The 22149-nt window shown below is 54.1% G+C and overlaps 2 pseudogenes; one reads left to right on the forward strand and one right to left on the reverse strand.

The window, feature by feature from the left end:
* LOC139605313 (zinc finger protein 271-like) overlaps nt 1-4661 on the forward strand; it is a 188732-nt pseudogene extending 184071 nt beyond the window's left edge.
* The window catches only part of LOC139605320 (zinc finger protein 850-like), a 364871-nt pseudogene that overhangs the window by 221870 nt on the left and 120852 nt on the right, over nt 1-22149 (reverse strand).

Genomic DNA, 22149 nt, shown 5'->3' on the forward strand with positions numbered 1-22149 from the left:
GGGAAAATCCTGGTTTCGGGAAAAACAGGGTGTGAATGCCTTTTTTTGGGGATTTCTCTTGCCCAAGTCCATCTCTAGAAGTCACCTGATGTCCATAAAACCCTCCAAAAATCAAGACTTAATAAAAAAAAGCCACCAGGAGTGTCCTATGTCCAGTCTCATCCCTCTGGGGTTCTGGTGTTCCCCCGTCTCAGGGCTGCTGGGGATCCCATGGGTCCTGGGGATCCCCCCCTCTCCAGGGTCCTGCTTAGGGATGCTGGGGGCTTTTGGGTTCCCCCTCACCAGCCTCCCTTCAATCCAGCCACTTAAGGCTCACCCCTCACCCCACCACCCCATCCTGGTTTAGGGCAAATTTGGGAGAAAACCTCCAAAAGGGGTTTCCTCTAAAAAGCAAATTCAAGCAGCAAACCCGCCCCCCACCCCCCCACTCCCAGTCGGTTTGGGAAAATATTTCCTTGGAGAAAAGTGGAAAAAACGTTTATTTACCAGGCAAAGCATTCACCAGCACAAACAAAGAACAATATTGAAAAATAACACCTCTTGCCACTCCAAAAGAGATGACAAACACAGAAAGTCCCTCTCTGGGCTGTAGCTCAGCTCACTCAGTCTCTTATCAGTCTCTTATTAGTCTCTTATCAGTCCCTCCAGTGCTGGAAATGCTGCAGCCCAGGCCAGGCCCACTGGGCCACGGGTGCGAGCTGCTGGTGGTGTTCTGTGTGTTCAGTGCAGAGCAGGTTCCAACAGCTCCAAAGAAAAAGAAAAATCACAGTCCAGGCAACTTCTCTGCCTCAGCGAGCTAAAAACTAACTAAAAGCAAAGGAGAGCTCTGTCCCACCCTCTGTCCATCCAGGAGCCGGAAAGTGGAGGAGTGAGTGCAGGGTATGAAAACAAACTGCAGCTTCTTCCTCCTTCCCTTCGCTCTCAGAACCAGCCTTAAAGGTGCAGAACTCATTTCTGGGCTAAAGGGACCGATGGGGCACGAGCATTATGAAGTGACCCCAGGACACGCCCCTGTCAGGGTCAGGGGGTCCCATCCCCGCCTCATCTCCGGGCTGCCGGGGGTGCCCCAGCTCCGGTATCACCCCTTCCCCTCTCCCCGCCCCGGGGGTCCCCCGTTCCACAGCCCCGGCTCTCACGGGGATCCCCAAAACCAATGTCCCGCCCCGTCGGTACCGGGCCATCCCCACGTGGCCCCCCCGGGACCCTCCCGAGGGGCGATCGCGGCTCCTCTGCCCCCGAAAAAGCTCCTCTTAGGGAGCCTGGAGATATCCGGGGCTCGAGTCTGGGATCTGCCGGCTCCGAACACTCTCCAAAAAAATCCTCCCGGAGATCCCTGGCTGGAGTTATTTGGGAATTTAGCTACTTGAGCTGGGCTTCCTGTGGGACTTTTAGCAGCCTTGTGTTCCTCACCATGGGGTGGATGAACTTTATCAGTCTCGCTGTTATCATTTGCTCCCTTTCCTCCTGTGATTTTAATAAACTTTTCAAGGAAGGACAACAAAATATTTTCTTTTTCACTGGCCACCAACAGCAGCCATTTTCCTCATCATTTCTCCCATAAGTTCCACAGGAGGAAGGAGGGACTGTGTCCAAGTTTCCAAGAGTTCTTCCAGAAAGAGCCACAGCCTCCTAAGTGGAGGAAACCATGTTGTTGTGAAAGGCACTTGGGGTCAGAGAAGAGTGCCTAAACTCACTGTGCCAAAATAATCTCGCAATCTGGATCAGAAAATTTTCAGATAGATGCCTCCGCCTTAATTACGGTGCTGGCAAGACCACATCCAAGGCAGATTTTATTAAATAGTAAATGTGAGGTAGAGAGAGAGATGGAAAGAAAGAGAAAAGGAGGGAGAGCAAGGGAGTGACAGGGACAGAGACCTGCCCTGGGGCAGGGCAAGTGTGACATTGTCCCCTGTGTGTGTGGCCTTCCCAGGGTGGGGGTTTTACACCTGAGCCAGTTTGGGTAAGGGGGGTGGTGTTCACCCCCTGAGCAGGGATTACCCCACTGTTTCAGGTTGCAATGTAAGATGGAACCCAATGCATGTTTTCAATCGCCATCTTCATCAACTGCTATTAACAGGTGGGGCAGTGTTCTTTATCTCTTCCATGACTCAGCCCTGAAAACGCCCTCCAGGGGAGATATCTTCTGCGAATGGGCCATTGTGTGTCACTGCAGGACTGATAAAATTCCATCATCCCATTGTTGGATGCTCCGCCCAGGGGGAGGATCCAAGCATTCCTACCTGGATATAAGCTGAGCCTTGCAACATCAGGAGCAGCTTGCCTACTGGATTCCCAGAGGACAAGAGCTCCAGAACCACCACTGGACCTTCAGAGGAAGACCAGACCCTTCTACAGGATCACTGCTTGGACAGAATCACGTTCATCTCTCCAACAGGACTGCAGCCACCATTTAATGGGACTGCTGCCACCACCCTGAGCAACAGGGTGTCAGGTTATATCCTGACTCTGTCTGTTTAAGGCAGTGTATCTGTATCATTGCCTTGATCGAAATTTTCTTATTAAATTGTAATTCTGAATTAGACTCTCCCCCAAGGTTTGCCTTCAAACCAGTACAAAAGACAATGTGTGCTCCCTTTGTTTTCTTCCCAAAACAGAATTTCCCATCTCCAAACCTTTGCTGGATGGAAGAGGAGGCTGCAAGGAAGAGGAAGGAGCCCTGAGACACCCAGGCAGGTGAGGAGGAAGTCAGTGCCCCTTTGCCCCTCTCTCCTGCTCCATCTCCCAGCCCAGCGCAGCCCCTGGCTGCAGGACAACCCTGCTGCCAACCCCGTCCTGCTGGGGATGCTCTGGGGGGATCTCCTTCCCCTTCCCTGTGGCACGGAGGCAAATCCCATCCTCTCCCTATCCTTCCTCCCCCAGAGAAGGAGCTGAGGATGGAGACCAGGGAGGAAAAATCTCCACGGCAGAACCTCATGTAAGAGGCTGTTTTGAGCAACTCTAGTGCACAGGAATCCAACAGGGAAGAAAAGCCACAGAGATCCCAGAGGAGGAGGGGCTGCAAACCCAGCCCAGGGTGCTCTGAGGAGGAAAGACCCACCCTGAGCCAGGAAGGTGGACAGAGCTTCAGCCAGAGCCCAGAGCTGGTGGTCCATGAGCAGCTTCATGATGGGGAGAAGCCCCACAAGTGCTTGGAGTGTGGGAAGTGCTTCAGGCAGAGCAGCACCCTGGTCAGTCACCAGATGATCCACACTGGGGAATGGCCCTACGAGTGTGGGGAGTGTGGGAAGGGCTGCAGCTGCAGCTCTGCCCTCATCATCCACCAACGCATCCACACTGGGGAGAGGCCCTACAAGTGTCCCGAGTGTCAGAAGAGGTTTCAGACACGCTCCAATTACCTCTGCCACCAGCGCATTCATACAGAGGAGAGGCCCTTCCGCTGCCCTGAGTGCGGGAAGGGCTTCAAGCACAACTCCCACCTCATCATCCACCGGTGCATCCACACCAGGGAGAGGCCCTACGAGTGCCCCACCTGTGGGAAGAGGTTCCAGACCAGCAAAATTCTCTGCCTGAATGAGCAGAGTCACACCCAGGAGAGGCCCTTCTGCTGCCCTGATTGCAGGAAGGGATTTAAGAAAAAATCCACCTTCATCATCCACCGGCGCACCCACACTGGGGAGAGGCCCTACAAGTGTCCCACTTCATGGGAAGAGCTTCTCCATGAGCTCAAACTTGACCAGAAACCAATGGAGTCGCCAGTAAGGGAAGTTCTGCGAGTGCCCCAGCTACAGGAAGAGCTTCATGCACCACTCCAGCTTCTTTCTCCATTGGAGGTCCCACGTTGGGAAGAGCCCTGGGGATCCATTTTCCCTGTAATCCATGCTGGGAAGACAGCTGTCAATTTTCCTGCCCCTCCCAATGACCTGATGTGGCATTGAAAAACATAAGGGTCTGGCCATGGCCCTGTCATGACATTCACTCCCACCTCAGGTCATTGCCAGGGGCAGGAAAGGGACTCTCTCTCTCTCTCTCTCTGAGGAGAAGGGTGTCCTTTCCAGGCAGGGGGAAATACATGGCCAGGAAGACCCAGTGAGTTGTGTTTTAGTTTTCCCTTTAAAAGTTTTATTTATCCCTTCTCTTATCAATATTGTTTCTGTTCCTGTTTGTTCCTTATCTAGTTGCTGTTCCCAATTAATTGTTCTTATCCCAGCCCGGGATCATTGCCTTTTGTGCCTCCCATGGGAGGCGGGAGGGCAGCGAGGGCAGCGTGGTTTTAGCGGGAGCAGGAAATTGGGGAATCCCATTCCTGAAGCCCTGCCCATGGAGACCGAGCATCCCAGCTGGTGCCAGCCCTGGTGGCCATGGCAGCAGCCTTGGGAGCGGGTCCCTGGCTGGGGCTGTGGGAACCTCTTCCCTCTGGTGCCCAGGGACAGGAGTGGAGGGAGCGGCTGCAGCTGAGTCGGGGCAGGCTCAGGTTGGATGTCAGGAAAAGGTTTTTGCCCAGAGGCTGCTGGGGCCCTGGCCAGGCTCCCCAGGGAAGGGTCCCAGCTCCAGGGCTCTCTGAGCTCCAGCAGCATTTGGCCAGCACTGCCAGGCCCAGGCTGGCATTGTTGGGGTGTCCTGTGAAGGGCCAGCAGTTGGACTGGAGGATCCTGATGGGTCCCTCCCAGCTCCACCAGTTCTGTGGTTCTGAGATCCCATGAGCCTGGCGATGGGCCTGGAAATGGTTGCCATGGCAACAGAACTCTGGCTGCAGGCCTGAGCTGGTGTCCATGGCAACCACCCCTGGGATGGGGTCTCCATGGAGCTGCCCAGGGGACTGAGCATAGCAACAGGGGGCTGGTGATGGTTGCCATGGAAACTGACCATAGCAACAGGGAGGCTGGTGAAGGTTTCCATGGAAACTGACCATAGCAACAGGGGGCTGGTGATGGTTGCCATGGAAACTGACCATAGCAATGGATTCTGGTGATGGTTGCCTGCTAAGGATCCAAGTTGCCACAGGCACTCAGATGGGTTCCATGGGGACATTCCAAGAGTCTCCAGCCTCTTCATGAGCTGGAATGTCACACACAGAGACAGGGGCTCCATGGAGACCTCCCAGGGCTTTCTGGGGATGGAAAAGAGCCCTGTGGTCAGAGGCAGTCACAGCCATTCCATGGTGACATCCCAGGGCACCTTGGGCTGCAAAAGCACCGATCTGTCACCCGCACTCACGGGGGCTCCACGGTGCCATCCCAGGAGTCCCCAGGCTGCCAAAGAGCCGGGATGGCCCAGACACTCACAGGGGTTCCTGTCATGGCCACAGTGGGAGCTTCAGGCAAAAGCTTTGTTTCTTTCTTGGAGAAACTCCTGCTGAGTCATGAGGTAGAGAAATGACACCCAGCAGCCACCACAGAACCCCAAAACCCCTGCAGGACCCCATAACTTCTAAAATTCCTTCTCAGAAAGGAGACTGGGAACGGCTGGATGCAATGCTAGCCCCGACTTTGTCAAAGGTACAAGAGATTGGACAGGGGGAATTGAACTTCAATGCAATTTCTCCAACAGGATTAATGATGGAATACCAGATAGATTTCTAGGAATACAGCTCGGATTGATTGTGATCATGATTAGAGGGAAAGATCTTGATCAGAGTTCTTTCCTCCACAGCAAAGGAGTTCTAACCATTAGACTCTTCTGCTCTAGGAAGCAATTTTGAAGTCAGCGGGGTCTTGCTGGAGTTGTTGGAGCCCATTGCAGGCAGAGCCTCCTGCTCCAGCAGGAACTGCCTTTCCTGTGCCATCAGCAGGGCAGGTCCCGCTGCAGGAAAAGCCCCAGGCCAGCCCCAGCACAGGGAAGGCCTCGGGCACAAGGGCAGAGTGATGTGCTGGGAGCTGTGCCAGGGAGAGCCTGAGGCACCAAAGGCACCTTGGCAGCAGCAGCTGCTTGCAGGCCATGGCCAGAAGCCTCCCTTGGCAGCCCAGCCTGGTGGCCACCACTGCAGAGCTGCTGCCTCAGGGCTCATTCCTGGCTGGGCTCTGAAAAGCCACTTCTGCTCCAGGAGCCTGACTGGGAAGCCATTGGCCCCAGCACCTTGGGGACAAGATATCAATGACAAAACTCTTCATGCCAGCAGCACCAAGGCAGGGGCAGAGCAAAGGGCCTAGCCAGGCCCAGGGGACAGGGCTGCCATGGTGATGGCTGTCAGGTCACTGCCCCTGCAGCAGCCTGGCTGCCCTCAGCAGACATTCTGGCCAGAAGCCTTGTGAGGGCACCCAGCACATCAGAGAACCCACACTACAGGAATTCCATCCTTGGGAAGGGCAGGGGGTTTCACTGGGTCAGGTTGCACAAAGCTCCTCCTCCTGGACAATTCCTGGCATGGTGCATCAACCTCTCTGCAAAAACACTTGCAGTTTTGTTCCACTCTCATCATTGTAAATTATTTTCTCCTTCTAACAAATGGAAATCCAGACTCATTCACTTTAGACCTATGGACCCTTGTTCTGCCACTGCGAGATTTGGGAGAAAATACCTTTGACTACTATTTTTCCATTTTCACAGACTTTGGAGAGGACCCAAACATCTTCCAAAATGGGGTTTTGAGGCCTTATCACATAACCCGCAGGTAGATGCCGCAGGTTCTGGGCTCAGTGGGGTGGAGACTGAGGAAAGAACAGGAGTAGCCTGGCAGGGGCTGAAGGGTGGTTTCAGAGAGGCTGGAGCTTTTCTTCCTAGAGCATATAAGCATGAGAAGGAAATAATGGCACCAAGGGCAGCTGGAGAGGCCCAGACCGGGCAGCAGCAGAAAGGAATTACCTTGGCAGGGCAGGGCTGTGGTGCAACACGACCCCCATCAGGAGCCTGGAGCAGCCCAAGGCTTTGTGTGGGCAGGCAGAGGCAGGCAGGAGGCAGAGCTGTCAGCAAAGGAAGGGGCCAGCCAGGTGGGGCAGCCGGGGGATGCCAACAGCCTGCAGGGACAGAGGCACAGGGCAGGGACACCGTAGGACAGCCTGGGCTGCACAGGGCACAGGCATGGGCAGCAGCTGCAAGACAGCCCTGACAGAGCCAACTCCTGCAGCACTTTGGCCATGGCTGCTGGCCCTGGGCCTGAGGCCAGCAGGGGACAAGTGACCCTTGCAGGCCTGGGGCCTCATGGCCTCCTTGTCCCTGCTCAGCAGCCTGGCAGGGGCCGCCCCATGCTCCTGCCCTTGGCATTGCCCATCCCCACATCCCAGTGCCCCAGCAAGAGCCCTGAGCAATGAGGGAGGGACAGGATCTGCCTGGCCAGGGGCTGGGGCTCAGGCCTTGGCCCTTTGCATTCCTGAAACATATCCAGGTTTGCTCAGCACCAGAGACACGTTTCCTTTGCTTGTCCCCAGCTGTCATCAGTGCCTCCAGTGTTCTGCTCTACATGGAACTGGGGACATTTTGTCAGTCATATTCCTCATGAGGATCTCTTTAAAGTACAAGAAACTGCCATGTTTCAATCTGACTTTGAATCATTGAGAGGTTTTTGAGCACGCTCTGAGGCACTGATGAGTCTGATGGAAAAAGCACCAAAGCCCCAGAGGGTTATTCAAATCCTTCTGCTGTGTCTGTGCTGCAGAACTGGGCCGGGCTCCTGGCCCAGAGGCAGCTCCTGGCAAGGGCAGCAGAGCTGCAGAGAGACAGCTCTGGCCAGGAGCAGCTCCTGTGCACAGCCCAGCAGGGCTGGGGCACTGCCAGGGCCCCTCAGGGACACCAGCAGGGCACAGACTGAGCTCCCAGGGGCTCAGCACTGGCAGGGGCTGTGGCATGTCCCAGAGGGGGCTGTGTCACAGCAGCACCTCTGCGGCTGTGTCATAGAGGCATAGAGCAGCTGTGATGTCAGCAAGGGCCTGTGTGACAGCACAGAGTGGGCTGTGGGACGTCACAGATTGGGCTATGACATCACAGAGTTTGTGGTTTGAGGTGATCAAGCAGCTATGTGTGTGACATCACATCACAGGCTGTGATGTCATGGCATGGCTTTATGACATCATGGAGCCGGCTATGAGGTCATAGTGTGTGCTGTGACATTACAGAGTGACAGTATGACACCACAGAGAGGCTCGTGTGACATCACTGAGGGGGTTGTGAAATCACAGAGGTTGCTGTGGCATCATAGAGTAGGGTGTAAGGCCATAGAGCAGACTCTGCCATCATGGAGGGTGGCTCTGTGACATCAGAGGGGGGGTTGTGACATCACTGGGTGTCTGAGTAACATCACAGAACAGGCTGTGACATCACAGAAGAGACAGAGACATCACAGGGTGACTTTGTGATGTCACAGATTGTTCTGTCTCAATCACATCACAGCTGTATGACATCCCAGAGTATATCCCAGCATTGGCTCTGTGACATCACAAGGGGGATTTGTGTCATCCCAGCATGGGCTGTGACATCACAGGAGGCTGTGTGACATTGAAGGTGGCTATGTGACATCACAGGGAGCTTTGAGACATCATAAGGGGACTTCATGACATCCCAGTGTGGGCTGTGACATCACAGGGGCTGTGTCACATCACAGGAGGCTGTGTGACATCACAGGTGGCTGTGTGACATCACAGGGGCTTTGTGACATCACAGGGGTTTGTGTGACATCACAGGGGCTGTGTGAGGTCCCTGGGGAGGTCACTCTGCCCCGGCCCCCCTCACAGTTCCCCCCAGAGCAGTCCAACCCTGCTCGTGCACAGCGGGGTTCCCTGTCCCCCCGGGTCCCCCTGCCCCCAGCCCCGCAGCCTCCCCCAGAGGATGTTCCACAAGATCGACCCCAGAGCCTGACACGGGGACGGGGGGCCGGGGCCCTGGGGGTGGCACAGGGGGACAGGGACCCCCCGGCAGGGTCCCCTTGTCCCCCAGGGCCAGAGCCTGGGCTAGGGCTCCTTCACCCTGTTACAAACGAGGGGCTGAGAGCGCATAAAATATCCCCTGCAAGGGATCACCAAAAACCAGATTTAATATTAAGCGGCAGCACCACAGAGTTACTTGGCAAGAGTCACTCTGCTCCTGACTGGACACTTCAGACACACCAAGGAAACAAAGCAACAACAAAACCAAACAAAATCCAGGCAATCAAACCAGAAATGAACTGAGAACTGTCCCTGTGTGTGTGTGTATGAGACACAAGGACAGTAAGGGTAAAAGAAATATGGACCAAAATCTTAACAGAGATCAAACTTAATAGGACTTAACCTTAACTGATACCTTCAACTTCACAATTTAGCAAAAGAACAGCACTTAACACTAGTTAACCTAACTTATAACCTATGACTTTGCAATTTAACAGAGGAATAACATTTAACTGTATTTAACTCCGCTTATAACTTATATTAAACAACTTAGCAAAAGAACAAATCTTAGAAGCATTTAACTTCACTTAGACCTCATGACTTAACCTCACTTACAGGCCTGACTGGCTCAGCTATCCAAGGCACTCAAACCCCTCAGAGAGCAGCATTTCTGCCGCATTTCCCCAGCACAGGCACTCCTGTGTGCACACAGACACCAAGAGTCAGTGCAAGACACCTGTGAGAAATTCCCCTGAGGGCAGGAAATGCTCCATGTGGATCCTTTGGCATCTCCCCAGCGGGCAAAGGGTTGAGCCTGGAGGAGTGGGGGTATCGGCCCAGGCTCCGTCGTTGTTGGGGATCCCCGAGTGCAGCAAAGGGGAGAGTTCCCGGCTGGGAGAGGCCCCACTCAGAGGGAGTCGCTGGCCCAGGAGAGCTCCAAGGGGCTCCTTTTGGAGCGCTGTGTGCAGGGCCCCAAGAGAGGGGCTTCAGTGCCAGCAATGGTTCATCCTGGCCGCACTTGGCATCAGCAGCTTTCTTTGGCAGGGTGAGAACAGGGATGTTGTGCCACGGAGGGAACAGAAACAGCTCCCAGGGCTGCTGCTACAGAAAGCAGGAGCTGGTTGGGCAGCAGCAGTGCCTGGAGCAGACAGTGTTTGTGATGAGCTGCAGAGGAGCTGAGCCCAGGGGCTGTTGGCCAAGGCCGAGGCCCAAGGAGCATTTCTCAGCTGGCAGGGCGGCCTGAGAAGGGCAGGGGGGAATGCAGCAGCACAGGGCCCATGGAATGTAGGGAGCATTGTGCCACAGTGGGGCTGTGTGACACCAAGGGACCATTGTGAATCTACGAGGCCCCATGGAATAAGCAAAGCATTGTGACACTGTGGGCCACCATGGAACCAAGGAGACCATTGTGACACTGTGGGGCCTGATGAAACCAAGAGGCCTTTGTGACATTGTAGGGCTGCATGGAACCAAGGGTCCCCTGTAACATTGCAGGGCCTTCTGTCATCAGTGGTTCCTTGTGACACTAAGAAACCAAGGGGGACCATTGTGACACTGCAGGGCTTCATAGAACCAAAGCTCCAGGGTGACACAGACAGGCCGCCTGTCATCAATGATCCATTGTGACACTGTGGAGCTAAAAGAGGCCATTGTGACACCACCATCCCCCATGGACCAAAGGTCCATTGTGACATTGCAGGGCTTACAGAACAGAGGAGTGACGTGACATTGTGGGGCCTGTGGAACCACGAGACCATTGTGACACTGCAAGGCCTCATGGAATTGTTGGGACCATTGTGACACTGTGGGACCTTAAGGAACCTGGGGACCATTGTGACACTGTGGGACCCCATGGAACCAAGGCACCCTTGTGACACCTCAGGACCCCATAAAACCAAGAGAACACGGAACAGGTCTGCCTGGTTTGGCCTCCTGTGGGCCACCTGACTGGTCCAGCTGACCTTGGCATGTGGAGGGTCTCTTCTCATTTGCTGCTGAAACACTGGGGCTCTGTGCTTTCCTTCCTATGGAAGAGAACTGTCCTTCTCCTCCAGGCACCCATGACCAGAAATGGGATTTCACCATCAAATTTCCTTATATCCAGGGATTGTTCCCATAGCAATATTGCCAGGACAAGTCTGTCTGGCAGTGGTTTCACAAGGGTCACCTCTCATCTGGCCCCAAAACCCTGGGGAAGACTCTGTGCTTTCCTTCCTATGGAAGAGAACTGTCCTTCTTGGCCAGGTGCCCATGGCCAAATTTGGGTTCCACCTCCAATACTGCCTATTGTGATAGACTGAAGGAGATTGTTGGCTTGAATCATTTTGTGTGTGTAGGAGGAAGAGGCAGGTCCAGCCTTGCCGTGACCTGTGACCCCAGCCCTGCCCTGCCCTGGAACCCCAATCCCCCAGAACCTCCATCCCAGCCCAGCAGTGGCTGCCAGTCCCTGGCCCAGCACAGGCAATGCTCCACAGCCACCTCTGCAGCCCCCAGCCCAGCTCCTGAGGGACCAAATGAGCCCAAGCCCCACCTGGGGGAAGGGCACAGGAAGACCGAGGGTGACCACAAGGGTGACCACAAGGCAAGCACACATCTTGACCCTCCCTCCTCTTGGCATTTCCATCTGAACAACACTGGAACCCAGGTGTGAGTGCTTCTCTGTGTCTTATTTGTCTTTGTCTACTTCTTCTATTTCTGTCTCCTTGCAAATTTTGATTAACTTCAAATTGAATGGGCTTAGAGTTTGTGAAGTTGAATGGGCCAAGTTAATGCTTTGAGAAGTGTTTGGTTTTGATTCACTGTCATATTAAACCTTTTGCCAAAGGTTCTCTGATTTTCTAAAGTTGCCAGTAAAGGCTGTTTGGTTGTTTTCAGCTCCTGAGAATGTCTTGTTGGTATTTCTCCAGTAGATCCAACTCAGAGGACACAAACAATTGTAATTCCTTTAAAATGTCTCGTTGAGAGAATTGTTTGAGGAATGGGAGTCAGGGCTTGCCTGTCCTGCTTGGCACAGCCCAGGCAGGGCTTCCCCAGCCACATTCCACACTCCATTGCCCAGCTGGAGCCGCTGGTGCCTCTGAGTTGTGCTGCCCCAGCCCCAGGGACGCTCTCTTTGTCTGCCCATTCCCCCACGGTCTCTGGGCAGGGATGGCTTCAGTGGGGGCTGCTGACATCCTCAGCAACTTGCAGAGGCTGCTGCTGAATTTTACTGCTCCAGAGGCTCGAAATGTATTCAATCTGAATAGATCATATTTAAAAAGACAGTGAGAAAACATTTTTTAGTTGCTGCTTAGGTTTTTCTTCCTGTTAATACATGGATAAGTGCAATCTCCAATTGACACTGAATCCAGGTTCCTCCTCGTGCCATTTGAATGGATATGAAAATCAAGACCCTTCCTGGCTGACAATCAATCAGACTCTGTCCCAACCCTCTCCCCACCATTTCCCCCATCCAAGCCCTGGCACTCAGAGCAGCCTTGTGCAAATCTGAGCTCCCTCCAGCCCAGGCTGCATGTGCAGCTTTCAGCTCCCTGGCTCCAGCTCCCACCTGCTTTCCTTGGAGAAGGAGCTGCCCGAGACACAGAGGGATGTTCATTTCTTGTCAGCCAACAGAGCCAAGGGAAGGCACAGCTCCATCAAATGCAAAAGTCATTCTTCCCCTTGGCTCTGCCCTGCCCCTGATCTCCACAGCCTGTCCAGTTTCCTTCATCCCTCCAGTGCCAGGGACTTTCTGGGACAAGGGAGCTCTTCTCTGGCTATGGAGGGAGGTGCAAGTGCAGCCCCTGGAGTGGCAACCACAACTCATCAGGTTTGTGTCCTTGCAGGGACCAGGAACTGCTGAGACTCAGAGGCACAGAAAGGTTTCTCTTCATGGCCAACATAAAAATTTGAAAATGTGAAAATTTAATAGACATCAAAACCCTTCCCTCTGCTCCTTTTGACATCCCAACAACATCTGACATGTCCACCATCCACAAGGGATTGCCATAGAAAGGATTTAGACAAAGACATGAGAAGAGGCATTATGAAAGATAAAAATACATCTAAGATGCTGAATAAAGAGTTCTTTAAACTTCTGAAAGACTGGGCAACTCCCTGAAACTCAAAGCATGAAGCCATTCAAGGCAGATGCATTGGAATAACCAGAGAACAGCTGCAGGAGGAAATGTGGGGGCAACAGGAAAGACATAGATGCAGCTGCTCTAAATGAAGAGATGTCCTTGGACATGGCCATTTAACCAGGAGAGCTCAAAACACCTGAAGGAAGAAGGGAATGAAATATTAGACTGAATGTTGTAGGCACAGCTAGAGGGGAAGATCAATATTTCTTCTCCTGCCATCAGTAGAAGAATCCAGTTGATCCAGGAAATTCCTGTTTCGGGTGGGAAAACTTGGCCATTTCTTCAAAGTCCTCAATGACCCAGATAATAAAGATTTGCTTCTATATAATGAAGCTAACAGGTATTAAAACCTGTGCCCCTTTCCAGGCCAACATCAGTTGTGTGCCCATGAACAGGCAGTTCTCCTGGTAGGGCCCCAGTAGCCAGAGGTGCTGAGCTGGGATTGGCATCTCCCAGAAAGGAGCTGAGGGAGAGCAGAGCACCTTGCAAGCTGATGAGTCTGCTGGAATTCCATCCCCTCCCCATTGCACAGTAGCCCTGCATTTCCCTCCTCCAGCCTTGGTCTCCAGCACAGCCATGGAGCCTCTTTGGGCTCCTGAGTGTTCCTGCAGCACCCAAGGGCAGCTGAGCTCTGCCTTTGGCACACTCAGCCCTCAAGGGGCTCTCCTCCACAACAGGTAATGTTGGAGGTGGAAGCCAAATTTGGCCATGGGCACCTGGCCAAGAAGGGCAGTTCCTTTCCATAGGAAGGAAAGCACGGAGCCCCAGTGTTTCAGCAGCAGATGAGAAGAGACCTTCAATTGCAGAGGTCAGCTTGACCAGTCAGGTGGCCCATGGGCCAAACCAGCCAGACCTGTTCCGTGTTCCTTTTGTTTTATGGGGTCCTGAGGTGTCACAATAGCCCCTAGGTTCCCTAAGATCCTGCAGTATCACAATGGTTCCAACAATTCCATGAGGCCTTGCAGTGTCACAATGGCCCCAACACTTCCATGAGGCCTTGCAGTGTCACAATGGTCTCCTTTGGCTCCACAGTGTCACAATGGACCATTGATGACAGGCGGCCTGTCTGTGTCACCCTGGAGCTTTGGTTCCATGAAGCCCTGCAGTGTCACAATGGTCCCCCTTGGTTTCTTAGTGTCACAAGGAACCACTGATGACAGAAGGCCCTGCAATGTTACAGGGGCCCCTTGGTTCCATGCAGCCCTGCAATGTCACAAAGGCCTGTTGGTTTCATCAGGCCCCACAGTGTCACAATGCTTTGCTTATTCCATGGGACCTCATAGTGTCACAATGGTCTCCATGATTCCATGAGTCCCCTCACTTTTACAACAGCCCCCTGGTTCCATGAGGCTTTGAAGTGTCTTAATGGTCTTTCCATGGTTCCATGGTTCAATGGTTCCTTGCAATGTCACAATGGACATTTGGTTCCATGATACCCCAAAGTGCCACAATGGCCTGTATGGTTCCATGAGGCCCCACGGTGTCCCAATGGACCCCTGGTTTGATGGGACCTCTCAGTGTCACAATGATCTCTACATTCCATGGAGTCACACAGCGTCAGTATGGTCCCCTTGGTCCCATGAGGCCCAGCAATGTCACAGTGGTCTCCATAATTCCACGAGGCCCCACAGTGTCACAATGGCCCCTACATTCCATGGGCCCTGTGCTGCTGCATTCCCCCCTCCCCTTCTCAGGCCGCCCTGCCAGCTGAGAAATGCTCCTTGGGCCTCGGCCTTGGCCAACAGCCCCTGGGCTCAGCTCCTCTGCAGCTCATCACAAACACTGTCTGCTCCAGGCACTGCTGCTGCCCAACCAGCTCCTGCTTTCTGTAGCAGCAGCCCTGGGAGCTCTTTCTGTTCCCTCAGTGGAACAACATCCCTGTTCTCACCCTGCCAAAGAAAGCTGCTGATGCCAAGTGTGGCCAGGATGAACCATTGCTGGCACTGAAGCCCCTCTCTTGGGGCCCTGCAAACAGCGCTCCAAAAGGAGCCCTTGGTGCTCTCCTGGGCCAGCGACTCCCTCTGAGTGGGGCCTCTCCCAGCCGGGAACTCTCCCCTTTGCTGCACTCGGGGATCCCCAACAACGACGGAGCCTGGGCCGATCCCCCCACTCCTCCAGGCTCAGCCCTTTGCCCGCTGGGGAGATGCCAAAGCATCCTCAGGGAGCATTTCCCTGCCCTCAGGGGAATTTCTCACAGGTGCCTTGCACTGACTCTTGGTGTCAGTGTGCACAAAGGAGTGCCTGTGCTGGGGAAATGCGGCAGAAATGCTGCTCTCTGAGGTGTCTGAGTGCCTTGGATAGCTTAGCTAGTCAGGCCTGTAAGTAAGGGTGAGTCACAAGCTGTAAGCAAAGTTAAATGCTGCTAAGAGTTGTTCTTTTCCTAAGTTGTTGCGTTCAATATAGGTTTTAAGCTACGTTGAATATTGTTAAGTGTTGTTCCACTGTGAAATCATTAGGTCATAAGTTATAAGTAAGGTTAGATACTGTTAAGTGCTGTTCTTTTGCTAAATGCTGAAGTCGAAGGTATCAGTCAAGTCCTGTTAAGTTTGAGCTCAGTTTAGCTTTTAGGCTGCATTCCTTTTCTCCTTGCCCCCACTTTCCTTTAGGCACACATACATGCATGCAAAGACACTCGGACAGTTCATGGTTAATTTCTGGTTTGACTGCCTGGATTTTTTTGGGTTTTGTTGTTGCTTTGTTTCCTTGGTGTGCCTGACGTGTCCAGTCAGGAGCAGAGTGACTCTTGCCAAGGAACTCTGTGGTGCTGTCCCTTAATATTAAATCTGGTTTTGGCTGATCCCTGGCTGGGGATATTTTCAGCGCTCTCAGCCCCTCGTTTGTAACAGGGTGAAGGAGCCCTGGCCCAGGCTCTGGCCCTGGGGGACACAGGGATGCTGCCGGGGGGTCCCTGTCCCCCTGTGCCACCCCCAGGGCCCCAGCCCCCATCCCCGTGTCAGGCTCTGGGGTCGATCTCGTGGAACATCCTCTGGGGGAGGCTGCGGGGCCGGGGCTGGGGGGACCCAGGGGGACAGGGAACCCCGCTGTGCACGAGCAGGGTTGGACTGCTCTGGGGGGAACTGTGAGGGGGGCCGGGACAGAGTGACCTCCCCAATGACCACACACAGCCACTGTGATGTCACACAAACCCCTGTGATGTCACACAGCCACCTGGGATGTCACAGTCCCAAGGCTGGCATATCACTGTGTGGTGTCATACAGCTGTGCAGTGAAATCACAGAAGACACTGTGATGTCACAAAGTCACTCCGTGATGTCACAACCTGTTCTGTGATGTCACAGCCTGTTTTGTGATGTTACTCAGACACCCACTGATGTCACAAACCAGTCTCTGACATCACTGAGCCACCCTCCATGATCATAGAGTCTGCTCTATGGCCTCACTCCCTACCCTATCATGCCACAGCCACCTCTGCGATGTCACAATCCCCTCAGTGATGTCACACAACCCTCTCTTTGATGTCTTGCACCCACTCTGTAATGTCACAGCACACACTTTAATCTCATAGCCTGCTCTATGATGTCATACAGCCATGCTATGACATCACAGCCTGCTCTGTGATGTCACACAGAGCCCTGTAGGACACTGTGGTGGCTTGAAGATGTCACACAAAAATCTCTGTGATGTCATAGCCCAATCTGTGACCTAACAGAACCCACTCTGTGCTGTCACACAGCCCCTTGCTGACATCCCAGCTGCTCTGTGCCTCTATGACACAGCCACAGAGGTGCTGCTGTGACACAGCCCGCTCTGGGACATGCCACAGCCCCTGCCAGTGCTGAGCCCCTGGGAGCTCAGTCTGTGCCCTGCTGCTGTCCCTGAGGGGCCCTGGCAGTGTCCCAGCCCTGCTGGGCTGTGCACAGGAGCTGCTCCTGTCCAGAGCTGTCTCTCTGCAGCTCTGCTGCCCTTGCCAGGAGCTGCCTCTGGGTTGTGGTTTCAAAGCAAAACCAGTAAAAGATCCAAGTGAGAAATACAATTTATCAGGAAAAGGGATAAAACCATATACATGCTATAATACAAAAGAAAAATCAATGACAGAGTCAGAATACAACCTGACACCCTGCTAGTTAGGGGGCTGGTAGCAGTCCAGATGAAATGGTCTTGTTGAAGTGGTGATCCTGTAGAAACAATCCGGTAGGTCTTGTCCTCTGGAAACCAGTGGGTAAGGGCAGCTATTCCTCGGGCAATCCAGTGGAAAGACTGACTGCTCTGTCCCAAAGCCCAGATTGTATCCAGGTGGGGATGCTGAGCTCCTCCCCCCTGGGCAGGGAATCTCAGAAAGGGCTGAAATCGTTCTGAGTCATGGGGTGGGTCCTTGATTACCTGATAAACAGAAATGGCTCCTGGAGGGAGTTATCTCTGAGTCATGAGGCAAGACATTGATGGGCCCATTAACAGGAGATAAGGAACAAAACAATGTCCCTCCTGGTTTCAGCAGCTCTTGAGGATGGGAACAGAAGACATTTTTCTATTCTAACCTAGGACACTCTGGGCCAGCAGCCTGGCTCTGCTCAGCAGCACAGACTCAGCACAAGGACTTCAATGACACTCTTGAGGCTTTGGTGCTGTTTGCATCACACTCAGTCCCTCAGATTGCACTCAAAAAAACTTCTGGAGAACTCAAACTCACATTCAAAGTCCAAAGCTTCAATAACTTTTAATGGGTACCACTGAGGGACACAATTCATGTGAAAATGTCCCCAGGTTCCAGGTAGAGCAGAACACTGGAGGCACTGATGACAGCTGGGGACAAGCAAGGGAAACGTGTCTCTGGTGCTGGGCAAACCTGGATGTGTTTCAGGAATGCAAAGGGCCAAGGCCTGAGCCCCAGCCCCTGGCCAGGCAGATCCTGTCCCTCCCTCATTGCTCAGGGCTCTTGCTGGGGCACTGGGATGTGGGGATGGGCAATGCCAAGGGCAGGAGCATGGGGCGGCCCCTGCCAGGCTGCTGAGCAGGGACAAGGAGGCCATGAGGCCCCAGGCCTGCAAGGGTCACTTGTCCCCTGCTGGCTTCAGGCCCAGGGCCAGCAGCCATGACCAAAGTACTGCAGGAGTTGGCTCTGTCAGGGCTGTCTTGCAGCTGCTGCCCATGCCTGTGCCCTGTGCAGCCCAGGCTGTCCTACGGTGTCCCTGCCCTGTGCCTCTGTCCCTGCAGGCTGTCGGCATCCCCCGGCTGCCCCACCTGGCTGGGCCCTTCCTTTGCTGACAGCTCTGCCTCCTGCCTGCCTCTGCCTGCCCACACAAAGCCTTGGGCTGCTCCAGGCTCCTGCTGGGGGACGTGTTGCACCACAGCCCTGCCCTGCCAGGGAAATTCCTTTCTGCTGCTGCCCAGTCTGGATCTTCCCAGCTGCCCTTGCTGCCATTATTTCCTTCTCATGCTTATATCCTCTAGGAAGAAAAGCTCCAGCCTCTCTGAAACCACCCTTCAACCCCTGCCAGGCTACTCCTGTTCTGTCCTCAGTCTCCACCCCACTGAGCCCAGGACCTGCAGCCTCTACCTGCGGGTTATGTGATAAGGCCTCAAAACCCCATCTCGGAAGATGTTTGGGTCCTCTCCAAAGTCTGTTAAAATGGAAAAATAGTAGTCAAAGGTATTTTCTCCCAAATCTTGCAGTGGCAGAACAAGGGTCAATATGTGAAAAGTGAATGAGTCTGGATTTCCATTTGTTAGAAGGAGAAAATAATTTACAATGATGAGAGTGGCACAAAATTGCAACAGTTTTTCCAGAGAAGTGGATGCCCCATCCTAGGAATTGTCCAGGAGGAGGAGCTTTGTGCAAGCTGACCCAGTGAAACCCCCTGCCCTTCCCAAGGATGGAATTCCTGTAGTGTGGGTTCTCTGATGTGCTGGGTGCCCTCACAAGGCTTCTGGCCAGAATGTCTGCTGAGGGCAGCCAGGCTGCTGCAGGGGCAGTGACCTGACAGCCATCACCATGGCAGCCCTGTCCCCTGGGCCTGGCTAGGCCCTTTGCTCTGCCCCTGCCTTGGTGCTGCTGGCATGAAGAGTTTTGTCATTGATATCTTGTCCCCAAGGTGCTGGGGCCAATGGCTTCCCAGTCAGGCTCCTGGAGCAGAAGTGGCTTTTCAGAGCCCAGCCAGGAATGAGCCCTGAGGCAGCAGCTCTGCAGTGGTGGCCACCAGGCTGGGCTGCCAAGGGAGGCTTCTGGCCATGGCCTGCAAGCAGCTGCTGCTGCCAAGGTGCCTTTGGTGCCTCAGGCTCTCCCTGGCACAGCTCCCAGCACATCACTCTGCCCTTGTGCCCGAGGCCTTCCCTGTGCTGGGGCTGGCCTGGGGCTTTTCCTGCAGCGGGACCTGCCCTGCTGATGGCACAGGAAAGGCAGTTCCTGCTGGAGCAGGAGGCTCTGCCTGCAATGGGCTCCAACATCTCCAGCAAGGCCCTGCTGACTTCAAAAGTGCTTCCTAGAGCAGAAGATTCTAATGGTTAGAGCTTCTTTGCTGTGGAGGAAAGAACTCTGATCAAGATCTTTCTCTGTAATCATCATCACAAGCAATCCGAGCTGTATTTCTAGAAGTATCTGTTATTGCATCATTATATCATATACCATATATATCTGGTATTGCATCATTAACCCAGTGGGACAAATTGCATTAATGTTCAATTCCCCCTGTCCAATCTCTTGTAACTTTGACAAAGTCTGGGGCTAGCATTGGATCCAGCCGTTCCCAGTCTCCTTTCTGAGAAGGAATTTTAGAAGTCTAGGGGTCCTGCAGGGCTTTGAGGATCCATGGTGGCTGCTGGGTGTCATTTCTCCGCCTCATGTCTCAGCAGGAGTTTCTCCAAAAGAGAAATAAAGCTTTTGCCTGAAGCTCCCACATGACAGGAACATGACAGTGGCCATGACAGGAACCCCTGTGAGTGTCTGGGACATCCCGGCTCTTTGGCAGCCTGGGGACTCCTGGGATGGCACCGTGGAGCCCCCGTGAGTCCCTGTGACAGATCAGTGCCTTTGCAGCCCAAGGTGCCCTGGGATGTCACCACGGAATGGCTGTGACTGCCTCCGACCACAGGGCTCTTTACCATTCCCCAGAAATCCCTGGAGGGTCTCCATGGAGCCCCTGTCTCTGTGTGTGACATTCCAGCTCATGAAGACGCTGGAGATTCTTGGAATGTCCCCATGGAGCCCCTCTGAGTGCCTGTGGCAACTTGGATCTTTAGCAGGCAACCATCACCAGAATCCATTGCTATGGTCAGTTTCCATGGCAACCATCACCAGCCTCCCTGTTGCTATGGTCAGATTCCATGGTAACCATCACCAGCCCCCTGTGTCTATGGTCAGTCCCCTGGGCAGCTCCATGGAGACCCCATCCCAGGGGTGGTTGCCATGGACACCAGCTCAGGCCTGCAGCCAGAGTTCTGTTGCCATGGCAACCATTTCCAGGCCCATCCCCAGGCTCATGGGATCCCAGAGCCACAGAATTGGTGGAGATTGGAGGGACCCATCAGGATCCTCCAGTCCAACTGCTGGCCCTGCACAGGACACCCCAACAATGCCAGCCTGGGCCTGGCAGCGCTGGCCAAACGCTGCTGCAGCTCAGAGAGCCCTGGAGCTGGGACCCTTCCCTGGGGAGCCTGGCCAGGGCCCCAGCAACCTCTGGGCAAAAACCTTTTCCTGACATCCAACCTGAGCCTGCCCCGGCTCAGCTGCAGCCATTCCCTCCACTCCTGTCCCTGGGCACCAGAGGGAAGAGGTTCCCACAGCCCCAGCCAGGGACCCACTCCCAAGGCTGATGCCATGGCCACCAGGGCTGGCACCAGCTGGGATGCTCGTTCTCCATGGGCTGGGGTTTAGGAATGGGATTCCCCAATTTCCTGCTCCTGCTAAAACCGTGCTGCCCTCGCTGCCCTCCCGCCTCCCATGGGAAGCACAAAAGGCAAAGATCCCGGGCTGGGATAAGAACAATTTATTTGGAACAGCAACGAGATAAGGAACAAACAGGAACAACAACAACATGGATAACAGAAGGGATAAGAAAAACTTTTTGCAGGGAAAACTAGAACACCACTGACTGTCTCTTCCCAGCCATGTATTCCCTCCATCCTGGAAAGGACACCCTTCTCCTCACAGCAGACAGAGAGAGTCTCTTTCCTGCCCCTTGAAATGACCTGAAGTAGGAGTGAATGTAATGACACAGCCATGGCCTGACCCTCATAACCTTGGACCCACATCATGTCATTGGCAGGGGCAGGAAAAGGGACAGGTGTCTTCCCAGCATGGATCACAGGGAACATAGATAACCAGGGCTCTTTCCAATGTGGGACCTCCAATGGGAGATGAAGCTGGAGCAGTGCACAAAGCTCTTCCTGCAGCTGGGGCATTTGCAGGGCTTCCCTCACTGGTGCTTCCGTTGGTGTCTGGTCAAGTGAGAGTTACGGCTGAAGCTCATCCCACATTCCCCACACTCCTAGGGTCTCTCCCCGGTGTGGATGTACCGGTGGGTGATGAGGTGGGAGTTTTGCTTGAAGCCCTTCCCACAGTCAGGGCAGCGGAATGGCCTCTCCTCTGTGTGAATCCGCTCGTGCACAAGGAGCTGGGAGCTGGTCCGAAACCTCTTCCCACACTCAGGAGACTCATAGGGCCTCTCCCCAGTGTGGATGCGCTGATGGCTGATGAGGTGGGAGTTGTGCTTGAAGCCCTTCTGGCAGTCGGGGCTGCGGAAGGGCCTCTCCTCTGTGTGAATCCGCTGGTGCAACAGAAGATTGGAGCTGGTCTGAAACCTCTTCTGACACTCAGGACACTCATAGGGCCTCTCCCCAGTGTGGATCATCTGGTGGACACTCAGGTCAGAGCTGCAGCTGAAGCCCTTCCCACACTCCCCACACTCATAGGCCCATTCCCCAGTGTGGATCATCTGGTGGCGGATCAGGGTGTTGCTCTGCCTGAAGCTCTTCCCACACTCCAAGCACTTGTAGGGCTTCTCCCCATCGTGAAGCTGCTCATGCACCACCAGCTCTGAGCCCTGGCTGTAGCTCTGCCCACCTTCCTGGCTCAGGGTGGGTCTTTCCTCCTCAGAGCACCCTGGGCTGAGTTTGGTGCCCCTCCTCCTGAGGGACCTCTGGGACTTTTCCTCCCCACTGGATTCCTGCACAGTAGAGCTGCTCAAAATGGCCTCTTCCATGAGGTTCTGCTGCAGGGATTTGTCCTCCCTGGTCTCCATCCTCAGCTTCTTGTTTGGAGGACGAAGGACAAGGTCAGGATGGGATTTGCCTCTGTGCCACAGGGAAGGGGAAGGAGATCC

Source organism: Agelaius tricolor, unplaced genomic scaffold, assembly GCF_023055355.1.
Source record: "Agelaius tricolor isolate 1412-34295 unplaced genomic scaffold, bAgeTri1.0.p SCAF_64, whole genome shotgun sequence".
NCBI lineage: Eukaryota > Metazoa > Chordata > Aves > Passeriformes > Icteridae > Agelaius > Agelaius tricolor.